This window comes from Odontomachus brunneus, unplaced genomic scaffold (assembly GCF_010583005.1).
Source record: "Odontomachus brunneus isolate Ranch 3 - 2012 unplaced genomic scaffold, Obru_v1 Obru_scaffold_084, whole genome shotgun sequence".
NCBI classification, from domain to species: Eukaryota; Metazoa; Arthropoda; class Insecta; order Hymenoptera; family Formicidae; genus Odontomachus; species Odontomachus brunneus.
Window position 1 is genome coordinate 574,485 of NW_022639534.1, and position 22,715 is coordinate 597,199.

A 22,715-nucleotide genomic window follows, 5' to 3' on the forward strand; every position below is an offset into this window, starting at 1 on the left:
CTCATCGAATAAATATTTTTTATTTCTTAGATTTTTTTTCTCCCAGTATATTCTTATCATAATTATCATTTTCAACATATTTTTATTTTTTGCATATACTTTTAATTATATTTAAATTTTCTTCGAGAAAAAGTGTTTTTGATTTTTCTTCAAAGATCTTTCTAAACAATGTGAAGTTGAAAAGAATAGCGTACAATTATAATATAATATATGTATTTAAATAAAAAAATAATAAAACAAGATAAATTACAATTTCTTTTCGTTTAGCATACTTTGATTTTGCGAATGTTGTGATAAACAAAAACACCGCGACGAAAAAAAACATGAAATAAGAAGAGTACTGAATATTTATTTATTTTTTTCTTCTTTCACACCTATAATACATATTTTACATGCAATATACATATTTTTAGTTGCAGGCTCTTTGTAGTCTTCCTTGATTGTTGGTAAACTAGGCATCAGGGCAAGATATTGCAGTGTATTCATGTATCGTTTATTACAGGATAAAATATACGTTTTGCAGAATCATTATTGACTCAAAGATATAGAGAAAAGATGTCTCTACCATGCCTGTACAGTTAATCACAACAATGAGTTGTAACTTCGAAGTTCTGAAGAATGTGGCATCTTATCCCGGTCTCTTTTATGAGATACTCGCGCAGAGTAACGCATTTTTCGAAAAGGCATCCGATACTCTATATACAGACATTGTCTTGAATTAGCATGGTATCTGAGGGGAGAAACTTCCACGGCGACATACAGCAGAAGAGACGGCTCGTATTTCGTCGTATCTTACGTTGATCCCTTTCTTTCGCTTACTCTCGTTTCCGCCCACTCGTTCTTTCGCGGGCTGACTGCACGTTCCTTGTTCTACTTACTGAGACACGCCGCACATTGGTCGCGTCCAAAAGGTACTTTGCGGGTCAAATCTTGCAATTTCTTTTTAGGACGCTACTTAAACCTTATATAGGGGATCAGAAATGTGTTATACATTATCGTGATAATGGATAATTGTGTTTTATAGGAAAATACACTCGCCGCTCACACGGGACCGCTATCATATATAACAGATATTAATACTATGTAAAGGGCGATAGGTAAAATGGGCCAATTTTAGTCTAAAAAGTGTAACGTAAGTTACACGTTATTTTATACACGTAATTTTATACACGTAAGTGTACGTTATACACGTTTTTCAGATCGTTGAATGCGATATTTTTATTCGTCTAAATCCGTAGGAAAGTAGTCAAACCCGCTAGTAGTCAAAATTCGCTTTAAAGGAGTTGAGATAAATTACTTGTAATGTAATAATAATTCGTGTAATAGTAATTCAATTAATAATTTTGTTTCAATTATTTAATAATTGCTAAATTTCTTATAAGTTCTTTGGTAGAACTTCTAGAGTAGTGTGTGCAAGTCTACTATTAGTTACTTTAATATCCTTAAAACTATCTAATGTATGCAGATGCATGCACATCTGGTGAGATTTTCTTCCCCCCCCCCTCTCTCTCTCTCCCTCTCTCTCTCTTTCTCTCTCTCTCTCTCTTTTTATGATTCTTTGAATAAAAAGTTGATTATCTCTTTTTTAATTTTTATATCATAATAATTTCGCTATGTTAGATTTAGCTTTCTTGAAATGTCTCATTTTAAAGTCTTTGTTTTTCAGTGAAAGAAGGTACAAAAGTTACAAAAATTAAACTGTAATACAAGTAATTAAATAATAACAAAGCCATCACTAACCGTATTACTATTAAAGATGAGTTATTTCGATCCCTTTAAAGCAAATTTTTACTACTTTTCCATGGATTTAAACAAATAAAAATGCTTCTATTATATTAAGGAGACAGAGAGGAGGATCCAAAAAATATAAGATTATATGTATAACTAACGTTACAGTTTTTAGGCCAAAATCAGTCATTTCACTATTATCTTTTTAATTTAGAATTTCACATCATCCTTTTAACTTGGAATCTCTTCACGCGATGCAACAAATAATTTCTCCGCTATCTTTTCCAGAATCTTCTTCAGAATGGATATTATCGTATGAAGAGAGAATTTTATAGTGAAGATTATTCTATTAAGTGGTAAACTTAGTTCCTGCGGCTCACAGTTAGATGACGTTAGTTGTAGGTGTAATTTATTTTGACATCTGAAACTGGCTGCATTTTAGAGGTTAGACATTTGTCAATAAAATTCAGTGCGAAGAGATTCATTTAAGCGAGCAGTGCTATTTTTTCTTTTGATTAAATATGGAACGTGATAAGTTGTTTTTTCGACATGTGCTGCTTCATTACTTTGACTTGAAAAAAACTGCAGCTGCAGCTCATAAATTGCTTTTCGAAGCTTATGGCAATTATGCTCCATCGGAAAGAACATGCCAAGTATGGTTTCAGCGATTTAAGAGTGGTGATTTTGATGTCAATGATAAAGAACGCTCAGGCCAACCGAAAAAGTTTGAAGACACCGATTTGCAGGCATTATTGGACGAAAACTCTACTCAAACGCTCCAAGAATTGTCTGCAGCATTAAATGTTACTCCGATGGCTGTTTCCAAACGTCTACATGCAATGGGAAAAATTCAAAAGGAGGGAAAATGGGTACCACACGAATTAACCGCAAATGCCATTGCGAATCGCTTAAACATCTCTATTTCTCTGCTCGCCAGGCAGAAAAAGAAGAGTTTTTTGTGGCGCATAGTGACTGGCGATGAAAAATGGATATACTTCGATAATCCTAAACGAAGAAAATCATGGGTAGACCCTGGCCAACCATCGACATCCACACCAAAGAGAAATATTCATGGCCACAAAGCAATGCTTTGCATTTGGTGGGATATGCACGGCGTCGTTTATTATGAGCTACTCAGACCGAACGAAAGTATCACGGGGGATCGATATCAATCACAATTAAACCGTCTGAATGAAGCATTGTTGGAAAAAAGGCCAGCAGTAGCCAGCAATCGACGTAAAGTCATGCTTTTGCACGACAACGCTCGACCACACGTTGCCAAAGCCGTCAAAGAAACACTGATGCAGCTCGAGTGGGAAGTTCTCCCGCACCCAGCGTATTCACCAGACTTAGCTCCTTCGGACTATTACTTGTTCCGGTCGATGCAGCACGGCTTGGTGGATACACACTTCAGAAATTACGAGGATGTGCGAAAATGGATCGACGAATGGATTGCATCAAAAGACCAATCGTTCTATCGTCGCGGAATCTACGCGTTGCCCGAAAGATGGGAAAAATGTATAGCTAGCGAGGGAAAATACTTCGATTAACGTATTTTTTGCTTTTGATGTCGAAATAAATGAGTTTTTTAAACAAAAAAACTGCAGGAACTAAGTTTACCACCTAATATAAATTTCTCTCTTAAAGTAAGAAGTATTTTGGAGGCGATAAGGAGAATACTGCAACTTGGGACTAATAGTGAATGTTTTATTCAAAATTAGAGTGGATGTTGACTCTATATGATCGAATGTTTCACTCTACGAATGAAATTTCACTCCAAGAAGAGAGTTCTATAAAATTCTGTAATCTAGGAACGTATCGATATATTCTGCCTTTATTTGTTATTTTTCCGTTTCATATTTATATACATTAATATACATATTGCTAGTGTTATTTATATACATTTGAGAGAGGCAGATAGAGAGAGGGAGAGAGAGAGAGAGAGGGGGAGAGAGAGAGAGAGAGAGAGAATAACTAGCCTCTACTATTAAAAAAACGACTATACTCTTCGACAAGATATCCAGACAATATAATGTCTAAAATCGGAACATAAGACGTCTTAAAGATCATCTTTAAGACGTCTTTCAGACGATTTACGTATAAATGTTAAGGCGTCTTAAAGATTATCTTTAAGACGTCTTATGTCCCGATTTTAGACATTATGTTGTTTGGGTAAGCTCTACCGGTTTATTTCTCCCCTATTAAAAGTGTAGTAAAATTGTTTAAAATATTTTTTTGCTTTTTTGTGCACTGGAAGAAAAGATATTTAAAAGATAAGAAATATTTATTTGGTGAATACTATAATAACACATTTATTTAAATAATATAAAACATTTTTCAAATAAGAAATTAAGATGTTTCAAATATAAAAAGTTGTTTGTTATTTTTCTGATGAGTGCTTTATTTATACATTAGTTTCTCTAATATACAGATAATAAAAAAAGATATATAAGTATTTAAATATATCTATATGTATATGTATTTCGAATAGGGGAGATTGAGGCTAGTTTTAACAGAGGCATGTTATAATGATACTTCTATTTCATAAAAGAAATAGAATAATATTTCAAAATTAAAAAAATTCCCGTCTCATGACAATGTGTTAGTTTTCTCCTATTAGTTGTCTCGGCCACATTGAGACAACTAAAAATGTTAATCCGATTGAATATAAACTGTTAATTCCAGCCTCAGTATTTCCCATGAATTATGAACGCTTCATTGTTGTGTTTTGAAAATAAAAAATGGTCAATAATTCTGAAACTTGTGTATAATATCTGTACATTATATAATCTGTACATTATAATCTGTACATTATATAATCTTTAATATCATAATAGTTTCTAGTAAATATATCATATATAAAAGTTTGGAAGATATAAAAAATATAAATTATAAAAATAACATGCCAACCTCAAGGAATACGATAAAAAATATTATTTTTAGCTCTCGTATGGTCAATCTTTTTCTAATTGCACGAACAATTAGATAATATTTCACCTTGTATGTGGTGAATCAGACCTTTCCCTTCTCAATTGTCTTCAAATTGTTTTTAATACAAGATCTATCCCTTGATTGACGACCTAATTATAACAGAGCAATCATAATGATAGGTTTTTGAAAAAATGCGTAATGCGAGGAAAAAGATTTCCATTTATTCTTTTTAGTTTTGTGTTTTTGCCGGTTAAAAGCATAAAATGCATCGTTATGAATTTTTTGTAATCTTTATAAGAAATCACAAACTCGTTATTTTAATTATTTTAATAGTTCTAGTATCAAAAAGGAGCATACACACACATTTTCCCCATCATTTCATCGAAAAATGTTATTGATAATTTGGCTATAATTTTGCAATTTTATTTTAATTTCCCAATTTTATTATAAAATACTTTTTCTCCCTTTTTCTTTCACAATGAATATATAAACAAAACGCCTAGTTAATCTAGCCGTCCCGATCTAGCATGAAACTTGTTCACAGTATGCACGTCCCTTTTGATTCAGATTGGCTTGCCAAACGCGTTAGGAAAGTTTGTCAGTTACATTGCCGAGCATCCCCCAGATGCATTCGGATATCTCTCTCTTTCTCTTAGACAAGTTCTCGTACGTTGAGATCCCGTCAGCGATATGCGTCAAGACAGCCCAAAAAATTGTGATTTTAATGAGGCTTCTACAGAAAAAGGTCTCTAATGGGAGCAGTAGCGAGTAAACTCCGTTCCCGCATCTCTCTCTCTCTCTCACTCTCCGAAAAAGAGACCTCGAGGGTAAAATCACCTCTCAAAGGATCGTCGACGTGCTCGTACAATAGAACGCGTCGCTGTCAAATGGGAGCTCCGAAATGGTGTTGCACAGTTGATGTTCGCAGATTTTAAAATGTGTCGCGCTTGTGAGTAGAAAGAGAGAGAGAGAGAGAGGAAGAGAAAGGGAGAGGGAGAGAGTCAGTGCTTGAAGTTTAAACGCGCGACCATTCCGGGACGCGCTTTATAATCGATCAGTCGCCCGAAATTTCGTAGCGTTAGTATAAAATTGAAAGTCCGCTCGCTCGTAGAAGTACAATTTTCTTTGAACTTTCTTCTCTTTCCACGAGTGTTAATATATTTCTTGACGACGTCGGTTTTTAGTTCAACAGACGCATCAGGGATGAGCCGATTCTCCGTCTAAAAAGAGACAAATGGAGCATGCGTTGTAACTCTTTAAAGTGGATGGAGTCGTCCGACAGTAGGTCATGCTTTTGCGCACAATTATTTGCGTACATACTGCACCCTTCGTTCGCATCGTTCTAATAGACTAGATAACACCACACGCTAATTTATGTAGTGGCTATGTATAAATTTCGGACGTATACGATATCGAGCTCTCTTTCTCACTCTCTCCACTATTCCCTCTTCTCTCTCTTTCTCTCTCTCGCGTATTCTTATTGTAGAAAATACATCTTAGATACGACACTAGTTCGTAAATATGAGAGCGCACGGGGTTATCGCCGCGATGGCACACTGTTACGGAGTCCTTAAAGCTGACTAGCGTCTAACGAGACCGGCTGGTAGATCAGGCGGGGTTTAACGAGGCGAGGCTTCAGCCGTGATTTTTCTGCTCTACATGCATGCATCTGATTCTCAGGCGTGACGACGATACACAACACTCGATAGGGACGGCACGCGATACCTCCGACACGACGTGTCGCGCGCCGAGGAAATACGTTGCGCGACAATTTACGATGACGTTTAAATCAACGGCGAATTTACGGCTGATCTTTCCGCGGCAAATGAGCTCCGTGCGCGCGCGTATGCACACGCCCACGTGAGTGTTTGCCTCCGGCTATCTCGCGTGAATAGCATTAACCCCTTGACGCAGGATTATCCTTCGCCGGAAAATGCTGCGATGCGCATGGAGATTGCGCCGAAAATTGTATATCGCGGTTTCACGCTTTATCAAATGGTCAACTGAGTGCATCTCTCATTTCACATTTCGTCCACGAACGTTCTCGCACATCGTCTTACTTAGAAAACTTAGGTACTTACTTAAAGAGAAATAGGAAAAGAAATATGTATCTATGAGAAATATGCCATCTGGTTTTGCGAACATTAGGACGCTTCTTCGTCTCGATACTTCCGAGTACTTACTGAACTTAAATCTCGTTTCGCAGTTGCTTACGAGTTTGACGAATTGGAGGATATATTCGGAAGAAGCTCTTGATCGATAATTTCGAATAGAATAAAATAGTCAGATGAGCGACTTTATTTCACATGTATAATATAAAGTGTATCTACAATCAGAGTAGAAGCAGTATAGTAAATAAAGTAAGTCTCTTAAGAAGTAGAATTTTTTTAAATTTAGTCCTATCTACAGCAAGCAAATTTTCCAAATATATCAATTAAATCAACTAGAAGGCATATATAATTAATATTTTTGATAAAATCATTTAAGATCAACTAGAAGGCATATATAATTAATATTTTAGATAAAATCATTTAAGATCAACTAGAAGGCATATATAATTAATATTTTAGATAAAATCATTTAAAAGCAACGCAATAAAAAAGGAAATAAACAGAATATTTTTTCACTGTGAAAATAACATTTTTATTGTGTCATATTTGACATCATAAATATGTCAATTTTACATAAAATTTGTTTCAAAACGGTTAGTCGGTTTAATTTTTTACGTTAATTTCTAACATAATATTTATCGCGAACGTTCTCGCATATCTTTCGTGGTGTTTAGAGAGAATAAATAAAAAAACGAAAAGTACATCTGATTTTGTGGATATTATAATTGAGACGCTTTTATGTAGCGACACTTAACCCGGCGTCATTTTGACGTAGATCTCATATAACCGAATTTGAAATTGAAACAACTGCCAATTACATAGGCAGCATCGGGTGTACACTTGCGATCGGAAAAGTTGTCTGTTTCCTTTTTGTAAGTTTCGGAAACTATCTGTCCAATGAGAAAGCTCTTTTATTAAAAAATAAAATTTTCCACTAGACAAGACAGAAGAATAGATTCCGAAACTTACAAAAAAAAACCAGACAACCACGAGTATATATTCGAATGCATGAATGTTATATCATTCTCTAGACCGATACTCACTAAAAATCTCTAATAGCCGCATCCGTCTTTAATTACGCGTTTCCCATGACTGTTGATTAATCTAGCAAGCGGGTCTACGGCCAATATGATATTTTGACAACTTGACATTTTATATATATGTCTGTAAGAAGGGGCTATGTGTTTTTAATTATAAGAGGAAGTAAAAGGTTATGTAATTAATTATGTAAAGGTAAATAATTGCAATTAGTTATGTGAATTAATTTAAATCTGTAGTTAAATTGTCTGCCTCGCTATGTGGAGTTGCATGTAAGCAGATAACCCTTACTGATGTACACAAACTTAACTACGGATCAAAATCAGTTCTGTACAGAAAAAAAGGTTTGATTGAATTAACCAAATATCTGATCGAATATAAATAATCCAAAAATTTCGATCGAAGTAACCCGAATTCTGTTTAAGTGGACCAAAAATCTTGTTAACTTAAACAGAATTCGGGTTACTTCAATCGGAATTTTTGGATTTATATTCGACCAGATGTTTAGTTAATTCAGTCAAACCTTTTTTCTGTGTGATTATAACTAATTGCAATTATGCATCTTTACAAAATTAATTGTATAATTCCTTATTTATTTCTTTCTTAAAACTTTTTCACTTTTTCTCTATTGATTACATGTCACATAGAAGCAGATAACCCCTTTTTGCAGACGTGTATACACTGAGAGAAAAGACTGGTAACTATAACAAACTGTATTTAGTTATAAAAATTCGTTGGATCCTTAGTAACTAATACTAAATATTATAATAATTACCAAATATTTAATAGATCGGGAATATGACGTAATTGCATTCACAGTAACATCAATTAAATAATTTAGTAATAGTTACTTAATGTTAAATATTTAATATGAAATATATTACAGTTATGAACAGATATTTGATAATTGTTATAAAATTGTTATATCTCATGTAATAAAAGATTCAGTAGGTACGAGTTCTATTTTGTTACCAGTATAAGTATGTTTTGTTGCAGCACAACGAAAAATTCATTCATTTGCATTGTTTCAATATCTTATTATTACAGATAGTTGGTTGAATCTACCAAAAATTTTGTAACTATTACAAAATCGCTTATTTTGCTCAACTATTCAATAAGTTTTATTTATCAAATATATTCTGGAAGCAAATAAATTTTACTTCTGTCAAATAAATAATTTATTTTACAGAACTAAATTAATTAATAAGTATTGCCATAGCTTTGGCCCGCTATATTTACGTCTATCATTTAGTAATAGTAACCAAATTTTGATAATATTTACTAAATCCTTCTCTCAGTGTACGAAACATCGAGCTGTCAAAGTATCACATTGGCCGTGAACACATTCACTAGATTAATCAACTGTCATGAGAAACGCGTAAGTCGTGATGCGGCTGTTTAGAGACTTTTAGTGAATATCGATCTAGTGAATGGTATAGTATCCATGCATTCGAGTCGTACGTCGTTTGCTAAACAGTTTGCACACTTTTTTCGCACGTGAAGTTGGCGTCGCTTAAAATAGTCTCGAACAATACCGCTGATAGGGTTGGGCATTACTCGGTTACGACAGCTGTTAAAATGACAATACAATGTGTGAAAGTAAATTTTATTAAGACAATCTATTAACATGTTGTCACGTTTTCTTGGTAAAATTTACTTTCAGACATTTACTTTTCACATTTTATTGTCATTTTGACAGTTGTCGATTAACTTTTAGGCTACCGGCATTTTTTCATTAAAAAAGTGGTTCTTTTTTCTAAAAAAATTTTTTGTATAAGTAACATACACATGACGCAGAATTTAGAGATTTGTGCAAAGCCACAAAAGCGGCTTTCCCGGCAGGAAACGCACGATCAAATATAAAAAATTTTTATTTTCTCAAAAATAGTATATTTGAGGGTTTTTGGTATCGCTGATTCAAATTCTGAGCATCGATTTATGAAATTTCGAGTCTTAAGCGCAATATTAACAATATAAATAAATATAAACATATAGATTCTTTTTGTTTTGTTTTTAATGTTTAATGTTTAATTTTTGTTTTTTTTACCTTTTTGCTTATTTTATAACTTTTGATTTTTATATTTTTTTATGATTTTTTTATGTTGACTTTTCCGTAATTATGATAAAATTTCTTTCAAATGATAATTTTCAAAGTAGGTTGTTATGCATAATGGAGCATTACAATTAGTGCATGTGTTTCGGCGACATAAGTGCGATTAAGCGCGAAGCGGGCACCGGAGACACATGCGTTGCGTAGACTACATACACACATATATGTTTAATACATTTAGTATTTAAAATACTACTAAAAATAGTAGTATTTTAACCCAAACTCAAGAACCATAAATGTGGTTTTCCCGTCTAAAAGTTAAGGGGATACTGGAGTCGATGAACTCGAACAATGTCGATAATGCAGAGACGATCGTCACTAACATAATCATGCTATCCTCTTCGTATTTCTTGTATATAAAGAATTTACATGAATTGTATGAAAGTAAATTTTATTAAGACAATCTATTAACATGTTGTCACGTTTTCTTGGTAAAATTTGCTTTCAGACATTTACTTTTCACATTTTATTGTCATTTTGACAGTTGTCGATTAACTTTTAGGCTACTGGCATTTTTTCATTAAAAAAGTGGTTCTTTTTTCTAAAAAAATTTTTTGTATAAGTAACATACACATGACGCAGAATTTGGAGATTTGTGCAAAGCCACAATTGTGTTGCTTTGTTTTACCATATTCAACGGAAAACCTAATCATATATGTGTAGAAATCTTTCTGCAAACTTTTTCGATATTCTTAAACTTCCAAAAGCAGAAGTGAAGGTAGAACAATGTTCTTCAAAATTTTTCTGTTTGGAGCATCCACACTTTCGGTACGTACAAGCTGCGGAACTTTTGGATTAGGTAAATATTACGCTGACAGCTTGAGATTTTACATTAACAATTTTTTGTTTGTTTTCGTCACATATCGAGCAATGCTCCTATTTATTTTTGCACGTAATTTTATTGTGTAAAAGCATTTGTAATCCTGTGTAACTAATATGACGTAAACTTTCCAGAAAAATATCAGTCTTCTGTCGGTAAAATTTTCAATTTGGCATTCCCTTAATGCACAATCCTATCAGCGGTATATTCGTGACCATTTTAAGCGACGTCAACTTCACGTGCGAAAAAGTGTGCAAGCCATTTAAATGTAAATAACTTACATATTTATACTGCTATTCTAGACAAAATCGTAAAACTCGTAACTTGTTTTCGTAAAACTCGTAAGAACTTATGAGTAGATTTGCAATTCCATGTGAACCGTATATCACACGATAACTCGTAAATATCTGCGATTTCTTGTAAATCTTACGACTAACTAGAAGTTGTCAATAAAGTTACGGTTTGTAAGTTTTACCAACATTACGATTGATTTCGTAAGCTACGACTTTACGATTTACTCGTATATTTGCTTAAAATTAAATTAAGATGGCAAATTATTTAAAAGGTGAATTTTTTATATAAAATTTTAAAAATTATTTAGAGGGAACGTGAGGAGTTTAAATGTCAGCTACTCAGCGCGCTAACTCACAGATGGAATCGAATTTTAAAATCTATTTTAAAATCGTCTGGGTCTGGGTTTCACAGACCCGATGGCGACAGATTAAATAGACTTTTATGGTTATCATGATGCGAGACAATCTGATAAAAACGTCCTTAGTTACATTTATATAAAACAAATATACTGTGTTAAATTAAACATTAAATTTATATCATAGAAAAATGCATCATACACTGTTAAATATTGGAGGGTCAAATTTAAACCAATTTCTTGAGTTAAATAATATTTAGTTATTTTTAACTATTATGTATGTTAACATTTACTATTTTGACACAAAACATGTATTTAAAAAAACAACCACATCTAATCAATCCATTTAAAACAATATTAAGTCATTTTTTACTAAAACAAAGGTTATATTAACGTGCACATAATAAAAAAATAAATTAAATTTTAATCAAATTTAATACATTTCTTAAGTTAAATTATTTAACTCCATTACATTAGTTAAATTAACGACATATTTAGTAGGAGCAGGCGACTTATAGGAATGGTTAAAAATAACTCAAATTAAGTATAATTTGACACTACGGATTTAACAATGTAAAAAATATCACTTTCTTGTGATATTTATGCAGTGACAAATTTATAAAAAGTTTCATTCAGATTTTTACATTACATTTTACATGACACATTGTTTTGAATAAATTCTGACAATTTCTTTCGCATATTTCTATATTATTTTTCATTATTTTATGTGATAAATATGTATGCTATATGCGCCGCTCACAGACAGCAACCTTAACAAATCAATAACGTTGCTACCAAATTTTTACGCACGTCTATCTATCTGGATATGCATTTGCAATGACTTCAAATAAAATAGTCAAATAGACGATTTTATTTAGTCCTTCCCGCGGTCTCGTGCATTTTCTCGCAGTATTTAGAGTAAAAAGAAAGTATGGAAAATAGGACATTTGATTTTGAATATTAACTTGATTGGGACGCTTCTTCGTATCGATACTTGCGGAACTTGCGTCTCGTTTCAGAGTTGCTTGCTAGTTCTGCGATTTGGAGGGCGTATTTGGAAGGCGTTTTTGATCGATGACCTCAAATAAAATAAAATGGTCAAATGAACGATTTTATCTTATTCTCTCTGCAAACATCCTCGTACAATTTTTCGCGGTATTTGAAATAAAAAGAAATGAGAAAAAATAAGAAATACAAAAAATATATCGTCTGATTTTGTGAATATTAAACTGATTGCGGCGCTTCTGCGTATCAATACTCAAATAGATTTTCATAATTATCACATGAGACAATCGGTGATGTAGAAACTTAATAATTTTTTTAATTATATTTATGTGAAATATATTATGTTGGATTAAATTTACATCATAGAATAATATAATTATTTATATAGCAACAAATTTATGAGAAACATAATATTACATTCAAATTTTTGTGTCACATGATACATTGTTTTGAGTAAAATTACGATACACACACACACACACACACACACACACACACACACACACACACACACACACACACACACACACGAGCGCGCGCGCGTAAGATACACACACACACATATCGTAAAATATACACACACACACAACACATATTATATATATATCGTAAGATGGCGAAAACATAATTTTTTAATAAAATTATAAATAAACTATCTATAATATCTATTAATTTATTAATAAATTATCTATAATATCTAATTTATAACATATTAATCTGTATTAAAATATAAAATGTTTAATTATAATGCTTACATATTAATATATGTCAATACAATAGCACAAAATCGGATAACACAAATCTAACATGTTAAATTAACATATAGCTATATTAAAAGTTTAATAGAAAAATATTAATGAGGACCAGTTGTAACACAAATACAAAATATTTTTTACTGTATATAAATTACTCATGAGAGATGCAATCTTGGTAAATCGATTCATAGAGTTGCCAAATTTACGCACATCTGTCTATCTTTGGGGAAGTATTATATATTCGGAGGGATTCGAAGAAAAATGCGCAAGTTCGTTTCATTCTCCTCGCGAACGTTCTCGTGAAACTTTTCGCAGAATATTTAGAGTAAAAAGAAGATAGGACGTTTAATTTTGAATATTGGGCTGATTGGGACGCTTCTGCGCGTATCGATACTTGCGGAACTTGGGTCTCGCTTCGAAGTTCCTCGCGAGTTTAGTAAACTGGAGGACGTATTCGTAAGGAGCTCTTGATCGATGACTCCAAATCTCTTGATCAAGCGCAAGCGCCGCCATCAAGTCGGCTTGTGTTGATGGATAACATTATATGTTTGGTTTAGCTGCTGTTTAATAGCTCTTTAATTTCGCATTCATTATTTTTTGCTTTCGATCCTCTGCTTTTTTTCCATCAACATTATGCGCGATAAATAAGATTCGGTGGGATTAGCGGCATTATGCAAATCCGTGGTGATTTATACGTTGACGGTCAGGTTTCGAGCGACACAACAAATCAAGAAATGATTTATTAATCGCAACAGTCGTGCAATTTAAACCAGGCTGGAGGCTCTCATTGAAATAATTAAAATGTTCCATCAGTCTTTCGTCGACGCGCGCAAGATTGCGAATAAACCGCCAACAAGTCCGCTTCTCGCGCGATGCGGTAATTAACGCTGAAATTTTGTCAAAGTGAACAATTTTGTATTATTATGTTTTATCGGTAATTTTCATATTATGAAATCGCAGTGCGTGCACGATGTAATATAAATATCCGGTTTGGACACATGTGATAAAATGATTTATCATGTTCACGTTCCTTGCGAGCGCGCGCGAATGATATTCATACAACACCGCGAATATATTATACCGGACGCGGGTCCTTTTTGAAAAATACATTACGTGAGGCAAATGCGCGAGCGAGTTCTTTTTCTAAGGATAAGCAAACTGACGTGGCCTGTGAATTGCTAAACTGGGCCATAACTGTTATTAATCCCGCGTTATTCTCGCGCATCTCCGCGCTACATTATCCGCGAGCTCAAAAATGAAATTACTAGAGTTTGAGAACTTTTCGGCTGACTGACAAAGTGCGCGGAGTAGGGGAGATTGGGTCTAGTTGGTCCAAGGGGTATATTCGCCACGTGCTTTGTGTTTATCGTGAAAAGAACAATAGAAACGAGATCACAAAATATTTCCCTTTTTAGTTGACTTCAAAAAAAGGAGGTTAGGTTGCCTTGTCGTCTATTTGTACGTTCCCTCATAACTCAATAACCGTTAGAGATATTGAGGTAAAACCTTTGATATAACTTGTTCAGCATGTTATTTGTATAGTTCTTAGATTAGTGCCATTACCTGAGTTTATTCAAGTGATTAGGAAATTGAATAATTTCATTATCTTCTTGAAAATCCGAGAATATCTAAAAATACAAGATGAAATTTTTATTTTAACCGACTTCAAAAACAGACTTTTAAATAATTAAAAAATACGAAATAAAAAGCTCTTTAACAAGAATAAACCACCTTCAGAAACGTCAAGTCTTAAAAAATATGAAATAATTTTGGAACAATATTCTTATATATATGCAATTCTATTTTAATATTCTATAACAGAATTAGAAGTCGGTACGCGAAGCGAACAAATTAAATAGATTACTGACAGTATATAACTGTAGGGTGATAAATAAAAAAAGATATTATTGCCTCAATTAATCAGATTTTTTAGTCGACTTCCAATATCACTACAATATTAAAATTATCACAACGTTAAACAGAATTGATAGAAACGTTAAAATTCTTTTAGTTACACTTTTGAAGTAAATATGTACTATATATTGAATTTGTTATTAAAAACAATTTACTTCATATAATAATATAAGTTTTGCGTTTATCGATACAGCAGTAAATTTAGTAATTGTTACACTCTGATTTTCATGTTATATTTAACATGACATATTATTTTGAGCAAATTAAAAAAATTTTTTTCGTATTTCTTTCGTGTTTTTATTTATCGTATATTTCGTGTTATTATTTCGTCATTCTATAATAAATATGATCGTAATTTGATCAGTTATAAGAAAATCAATGTTGCTGAATTTTGTCATTTAATACTGCTTAAAGTTGTTGTAAAATTTATATATGTACATCAGTCTATCGGGAAATATAAGAATATTGTGATTCAAAATTATTTCATGCTTCCTAGGGCTTTTGAAGCTTAAGGTGGTTCACTTTCTCAAAATTTTAACATAACTATTTTTTTCTGGGGGTTTTATTAAAATCGGAATAATATTACAGTTAAAGATAGAAAAGACTAATGTAAAAGAGCAGTCAATTACATTCTCGAGCATCTCTAAATTTCGTATTAATATTCTCCATTAGCAATGAATAAACTTAAGTGACGATTATTAGTTATAATGAAGTTTCCTGCAAGCGTATGATCTACTATTTTAGATATTAAAAGCTATTTTTATTCCTAAAATGATTCAAATGGAGCATATGGGCGGACGAGGTAAAGTTTGCTAATAATTAAAGACCCACGTAGGAGAGACTGTGGAAATCTCTCACGGAGACCCCGATACTATTAATCAGGATACATATTTTATATGTGGCCTTCTTATCCTGAGTTGTTAACCAATTTGATCTGCCATATCAGGGTCATATAGCCACGTTGCAGCATGTTCATATTTCAATTATTACTTAGCAACACAATTATATAACTGTTATATTTTTGTAATCTAATGGAATGCAACATAACATTGTATATGACGCATGTTATAATTTAATTGTAATTTTCCACTCAAACGATATTATAACTATATAATAATTATATAATGTTATTAAAATGTTATATAATTGTTATATATATATATATATATATATATATATATATATATAATTGTTATATATATTATTGTCGTGATAAGAACAACCTTTCTCTATATATTTATGTCCGTAACGATCCTGTATATTTTGGGTAACCGTATATTTTGTTTTGTATCCAGCAAACATAGAATATAACTATTATAGAATATAGAAGTAACACGTAATATAATGGCTGTTATACATTGTTAACGTTAAAGTTAACATAATTTAAGGAGAGAATAATAATATAAGATATTCCAGAATCATTCTAGAATCATCCTAGAATAATTCTGAACGGAGAATGCCCCAGGAACACACCCAGGATATATTGTGCTACCTAAGCTCTATCACCATTTATTTATTCCCATAAATATTGTAATGGTAAGGGTTATTACTGTGCCAGTAATTACTATTATGTTAACGTTAAAGTTAACATAATTTCTTTTTATAACTGCAATAATACGCTGTTTTATAACTGTTATAAATCTTTGTTGTTTACTAATTATAAAGATATAACAGCAACATAACTTAAATATAACGCGTTATACAGCAAATGTATTGTTTACATTACATTTATGTTATATAACACTTGTACATCCAGATATTGGATCGTTTGTTAGATGGCTCTCGTTTTCTCGTGCGTTTCTCGTACGTGAAATATGATTCATTAATTGTATGCACAAGAACGATGATCACAAGATGTCAACATTTGCACCGTGCAGTCTATTCTTATAATGAAGTGACGCACTTTGTGATTAATAGTAATTACTGGCACATACATTTCAGCAATCTATATATATATATTGATTGCTGAAATGTTATACAAGTAGAATATAAGTTATCCATTTTCCAGCAACTGCAGGTATTTATTTGTATGCAGCGGCAAACTGTTTCTAAAATACTAGTTAATTTATAAAAGTATATTTCCAACATTATTTTAAATATTTCATATCAAAATACTCTTTAATAAAGATAGTAATATATCTTATCATTCTAAATTGATTAACTTCCGAATAATATAAGATATTCCAGAATCATTCTATAATCATCCTAGAAAAATTCTGAACAGAGAATGCCCCAGGAACACACCCAGGATATATTGTGCTACCTAAGCTCTATCATCATTTATTTATTCCCATAAATATTGTAATGGTAAGGGTTATTACTATGCCAGTAATTACTATTAATCACAAAGTGTGTGATGTGTATGTGTCACTTCATTATAAGAGTAGACTGCACGGTGCAAATGTTGACGTCTTGTGATCATCGTTCTTGTGCATACAATTAATGCATTATATTTCAACGAGAAACGCACGAGAAAACGAGAGCCATTTAACAAACGATCTAATATCTGGATGTACAAGTGTTACATAACATAAATGTAATGTAAACAATACATTTGCTGTATAACGCGTTATATTTAAGTTATGTTGCTGTTATATCGTTATAATTAGTAAACAACAAAGATTTATAACAGTTATAAAACAGCGTATTATTGCAGTTATAAAAAGAAATTATGTTAACTTTAACGTTAACAATGTATAATAGCCATTATATTACGTGTTACTTCTATATTCTATAATAGTTATATTCTATGTTTGCTGGATACAGAACAAAATATACGGTTACCCAAAATATACAGGATCGTTACGGACATAAATATATAGAGAAAAGTTGTTCTTATCACGACAATTGATTGTCTGAGAAATCGTAACTTCGCAATTCTGATCTGTAGCATCTTGCTCCGATCTCCTTGTCTCACGAAGTCGTTTGTTAACGACTAGCAAATAATTCATGTGCAATCGTATCGCAATCTCATGGCTTGAACAGTCCCTCTTCTTTCTCTCTGTCTTTCCATGCAAGAGGGACAGAAAAATGACGCTGAATTTCACGTCGCGTTGACCGTTTTTTCGCCCTTCCGCTTCCTCCGGACGGTAATATCGGCTCAGACACACCGGCCCCAAGTGATTTGCATACGGTGGTCACGCGGAATTTTAAATAACTGAAGAAAGGTTCTTTCTCACGGTTCGCGACCGCGATTCACCGAGGGCGTGCATATTTTAGAGACTGCGAAGGTGCAAAGATACAAAAGCGACTACCTGGCGCGTCGCGCTTTTAAATTACGATCCCCGCTGTCCCTGATGAAGATACATTCAACGTGTATTAACGCCGTCGCTCGACCTCCGGCACGACGCCGAGAAAAAAAGCCGGCTCTTCTCTCCGCGAAGTCGGCGAAGAATTGCGTTGAGGTGTCGCCGCGCGGTTTCGACAAGCCATCGACAACGATAAAACTCGTAATTCTGAATATGTAATTTCAGAAATTTCGCGAGCAAAGACGTGCGCTCTCGCTTGTAGAAATTTTAAATAACGTTCCAGAAGCGATTGCAAATCAAACAGGTTTATATTAATAGAATAAAAACATGCGCGAGAGTGGTCTTCGTTCCTCTCCGCTTGAGATTCTCCGCTCGGCTTAGTCACCGAGATACTTGGCGTTAAAAATTAAGGGCAAATTGGAGAGAGATAGTGTTCCGTTCGATGTTTGCGCGCGTGGAAAGAGTCACTTGAAATTTCCCAACGGATTTTTCGCTGCACGCAGGAAGATGTATCGTCCTGGGGAATCGTGGTATGTTTCTCTTTCTCTCTTTCTTTATCTTTTTCTCTCTCTCTCTTTCTGTTTCTCTCTCTCTCTCTTTTCCCCTCTCTTCCCCCTTTCTTTTTGTTTCTCTCTCTCTCTTCCTCTCTTTTTGTCTCTCTCTCTCTCTCTCTCTCTCTCTCTCTCTCTCTCTCTCTCTTTCTCTCTCTCTTTATGCAGGTTTAATTAATTTGGCATCTGCAAGCAACTTGGTATTTTTCGACTGTCGTAATGAAGACCGATGCACCGCGGCGGCGATGACGTGGAGATAGATGCGAACAAAAGCGCATATTATTCGGCCGCGCCACAATATATAATAGAAATTGCGTTTCAGGTCGTGGGATCTCTGTTTTAAGAACCGCGCTACGAACGAACATCGCCACATCCTGGATTATCGGCTAACCGTTAACACGGTTTATTAAGCAATTCGCCGATGCGTAAACCCGTGCTCATCGAATGATGTAATTTACATACTCGCGGCGGTGCATTAACGTTCATCTACGCTTAATCGACCGCACGGTGTGAATAACCTGTCTATTGCGCCATTCTAAGATAGCGTGAAAATCCCGCCGCGAAACGCGCGTTCGTGTTCGCGCACGCCGCACGTGAGGGACGCACGTGAGCGTTTATAATTTACACGGAGAGAGCATATTATGGCTCCTATTCATATCAATTCTTCTCAATTTTGCCATGTCTTTCTTGTGGCGCAGGAATAGACTGTCAATAAGACTTATTTCGCTAAGGGAGATGGTACATTTTTTATAATCTGTTTTATCCGTTTTATTTATTTCACAATTTATATCAATAGAGAAAGAATAAAGGAAACTGTAAAAGCGAACATTGGCGTATATGTGTGTGTGTGTGTGTGTAATGAGTAGTAATAAATTGAAAAATTTATTTATCAATATTAAGTGCTCAATATTGAAATTAAATGTAAATGATAAGTTCTTTGTAATTTATTGATCATTATTAGATCAGCATTAGCTCTTAATTTTTCTTTTCCTTATTGATATTGATTAATTTGTTTTTTGATTGACTTGATTTCTTATTTGAAGATTGATTAATATCGATTGTATACCTTGATAGTCATAATTAATTTTGTAAATTTTTTAATAGTAAATTTCAATTTCTAAAATATAAATAGCATATATGAATTGAAAAAATAATGAGTTAAAGCAGATTGTTGACAGTACCTCCTCCCTAGTAGAAACTTCACGCAATTTGTCTTGATCCCAATCAAAATGTAACACTTTGTCTGCAGTTACTGAGCACAAAAAATGTGCAATATCTGAATTCATTTATTGACTGAGCAATAAATTGACAAAGAAACTATTCAGTCGATTAATAAGCAAGTTTATTGCTCATAAAATGGACAGTTTTGTGCTAGTAATAATGGATATTGTGTGCATGCTTGCTTATTGTACAATTTTAATTTTTAATAAAAGTCAGTTCAGTCGTAGACATAAAGAATGTCTGATTTTTTGTAATAAGTTTCAGAATATAACCGAACAGTCCAATATAAGAAACGTATTTCTTAGGTCTCTCATTGGATAATTTTTAGGTTATGTTGCTAACAAAAAATCGGACAACCTTTATGTCCACATTTGTACAGGAAATCTAAGGTGCGTTTCTAGGACAGTCTAATATGTTTTTGTCGCAAAGCAATTCTATATTATTAATATATAGTCCATTTGTCGTTTGCTCAACTCTAACCTTACTTATCACTTCTACCATAACATGTTATTTTGTTAAATTCCAGATTTCCTCCAACTTCCTCTTCCTCTTATTCTATGTTTTGCTACGCGTTCACTTATTCTTTATATAGTTTCAAGATCGTCTCTAAACAATGTAATTTTTATCATGCACATGTGTGTGCGACATAAAACTTAATAAAACTATGTTCAGTTCCTTTCCAATTTTTGTGCAGTTCCGATACAACTATGAGATGCTAGACAGTAACTGATTAGATGTCTAGTAAATTTGCATAGATTTTTACAAAGGCTTTACAAGATTCTATAATATTTTTATTATGAACTTTTTTCTCCATGTACATTTTCTCAGTTTATGTAATTTGTAAGAAACAAACGATTTACAGGCTTGTTAGCGGCATAAAATAAGAAAAATAGTATTCTCTATTATTTTTGCATATTTAATCGCAATTAATTGCTTGAAAAATTGATGCTCACATGTTTTCTTTATTCACATTTAATATTTACATATATGATATTTGAATATTATTGAGCTTTTTGTTAATATTTGCAAAATTGAGGTACTAAATTATAGCTCTTTATATGAAATCCTTTTCAATTTTATTATATTTTTTAATAGTACAGATTATGTTACCATTTTCTACCATTTTCTAATAGTAAGTGTTATAATTACATTATATAGTTTGTATTTTGAGTAAAAAGTCAAAAGAACTCTTTTAGGCATCTAAGGCAAATTATAAAATAATTCATCACAATATCACCAATCTCTTCCGTTATTCTTTCATCGTATTCTACTTTAAAAGTAATAAAAAGAGATTTTTATCCTAAACTACGAGAAACAGAAATCGGGAACGTGAGCGACTTTCGCACGCATGGCGACAACTACAAAAGCTTAAAGAAGGCAAAATAACTGCATCAGGCATTTTGATGTTAAAATACAGATTTGAAATTCTACTCTTTGTAACATATCTTAAAATCAAAGGAATCCGAGAAGTGTTCATAATTAACCAAAGTCAAAAATCGTCAGCAGAGTTTAGACTGTTTTCCGTATATATTTTTCCCTTTATAATTTACACACACAATATTCGATGGTTATAATGTTCGGTTATAGAGTTTCTTATTTATCTCGTAACACACACTTGCAAAATCGAGATGCTACATTACAGTTCCACTTTTTTATATAAAATTATTTTCAATTTTTCTACATTTTCTAGTAGTGCAGGAATAGATTGTCAGCAGAGTCCATTTTGCTAAGAATCCTAGTGAATATTTTAACAAAAAAATACCTGAAAATTTATTTGTGCGAAAGTTTATTTCTGTGAAAATAAAATCTGTGGAATATACTTTTATCTCACAGATAAATTTTCTTTCAGTGTAGACTTCATATGTAGAAAAAAGTTTGGTTGTACCAATATGAAGTTTGGTTGTAATAAACACAAACTGATGCATTATGTCTGAAGGAAACAGAATTTCTGGTTTTTAGAACCAAATTTTGGTCATAATAACTATAAACAAACAAAAATTGTCCATTCTTCAAGCAGCACGATTCGTTCATTAACGTCACACACAACTTCGCATTGGCATAACCTGAATCCTTTTCTCCCCCTGCAGCCTCTAAAATATAAATAGCATATATGAAACGGAAGGACAAATAAAATGTGCGCTTGTAAAATTCCACAGTAACTTCCACAACAAAACAGTTCTCCCCATCCACCCTATTAATAAACGCATTTCAGCGCGATCGCGCGGCCGCCGCGCGGGAAGGTCGAGCAGCTTTCGCGCGCGCGGAGGTAGCGCTCGTAATTCGCAAGCGGATAAAAATAAAATTTGCCGCCGGTGGGTTCGGGGGCGGCTCACGCACCGCAACCGGCGATATTAATACATCCGCGGTGGCTACAAACGAAATACGCCGCTGGCGCACGTCGATATCATCCCGGGTAACGAAATAATCAACGGATATTAAATGACCTGTGTGCTATCGCGTGCGTCGCGTGTTATGAACTCGAGCCGCTCCGGATAAATGCGCTTTTCGATATCTGCATCACTCATTTCCGTGAGGCTAATAATCTAGTTGTCAAAATGCTAACGATTATTATTGTAATTCTGTATCGAGCGTAATTAAACATTATTCCGATAAAGGGATCAAGGAGGGTGGCGA

The 22,715-nt window shown here is 33.2% G+C and overlaps 1 protein-coding gene and 1 long non-coding RNA gene across 3 annotated transcripts in view; one reads left to right on the forward strand and one right to left on the reverse strand.

The window, feature by feature from the left end:
* The window catches only part of LOC116847864 (acetylcholinesterase-like), a 523,728-nt gene that overhangs the window by 78,005 nt on the left and 423,008 nt on the right, over positions 1–22,715 (forward strand). The gene's annotated exons all lie outside the window — the stretch shown is intronic.
* The window catches only part of LOC116847872, an 84,690-nt gene continuing 75,009 nt past the window's right edge, over positions 13,035–22,715 (reverse strand). Inside the window, exons 3-4 of the long non-coding RNA XR_004378840.1 lie at positions 14,711–14,775; positions 13,035–14,034 (exon numbers count right to left, since the gene is read on the reverse strand). This is a non-coding gene — a long non-coding RNA (uncharacterized LOC116847872). The remainder of the gene's footprint in view (positions 14,035–14,710; positions 14,776–22,715) is intronic.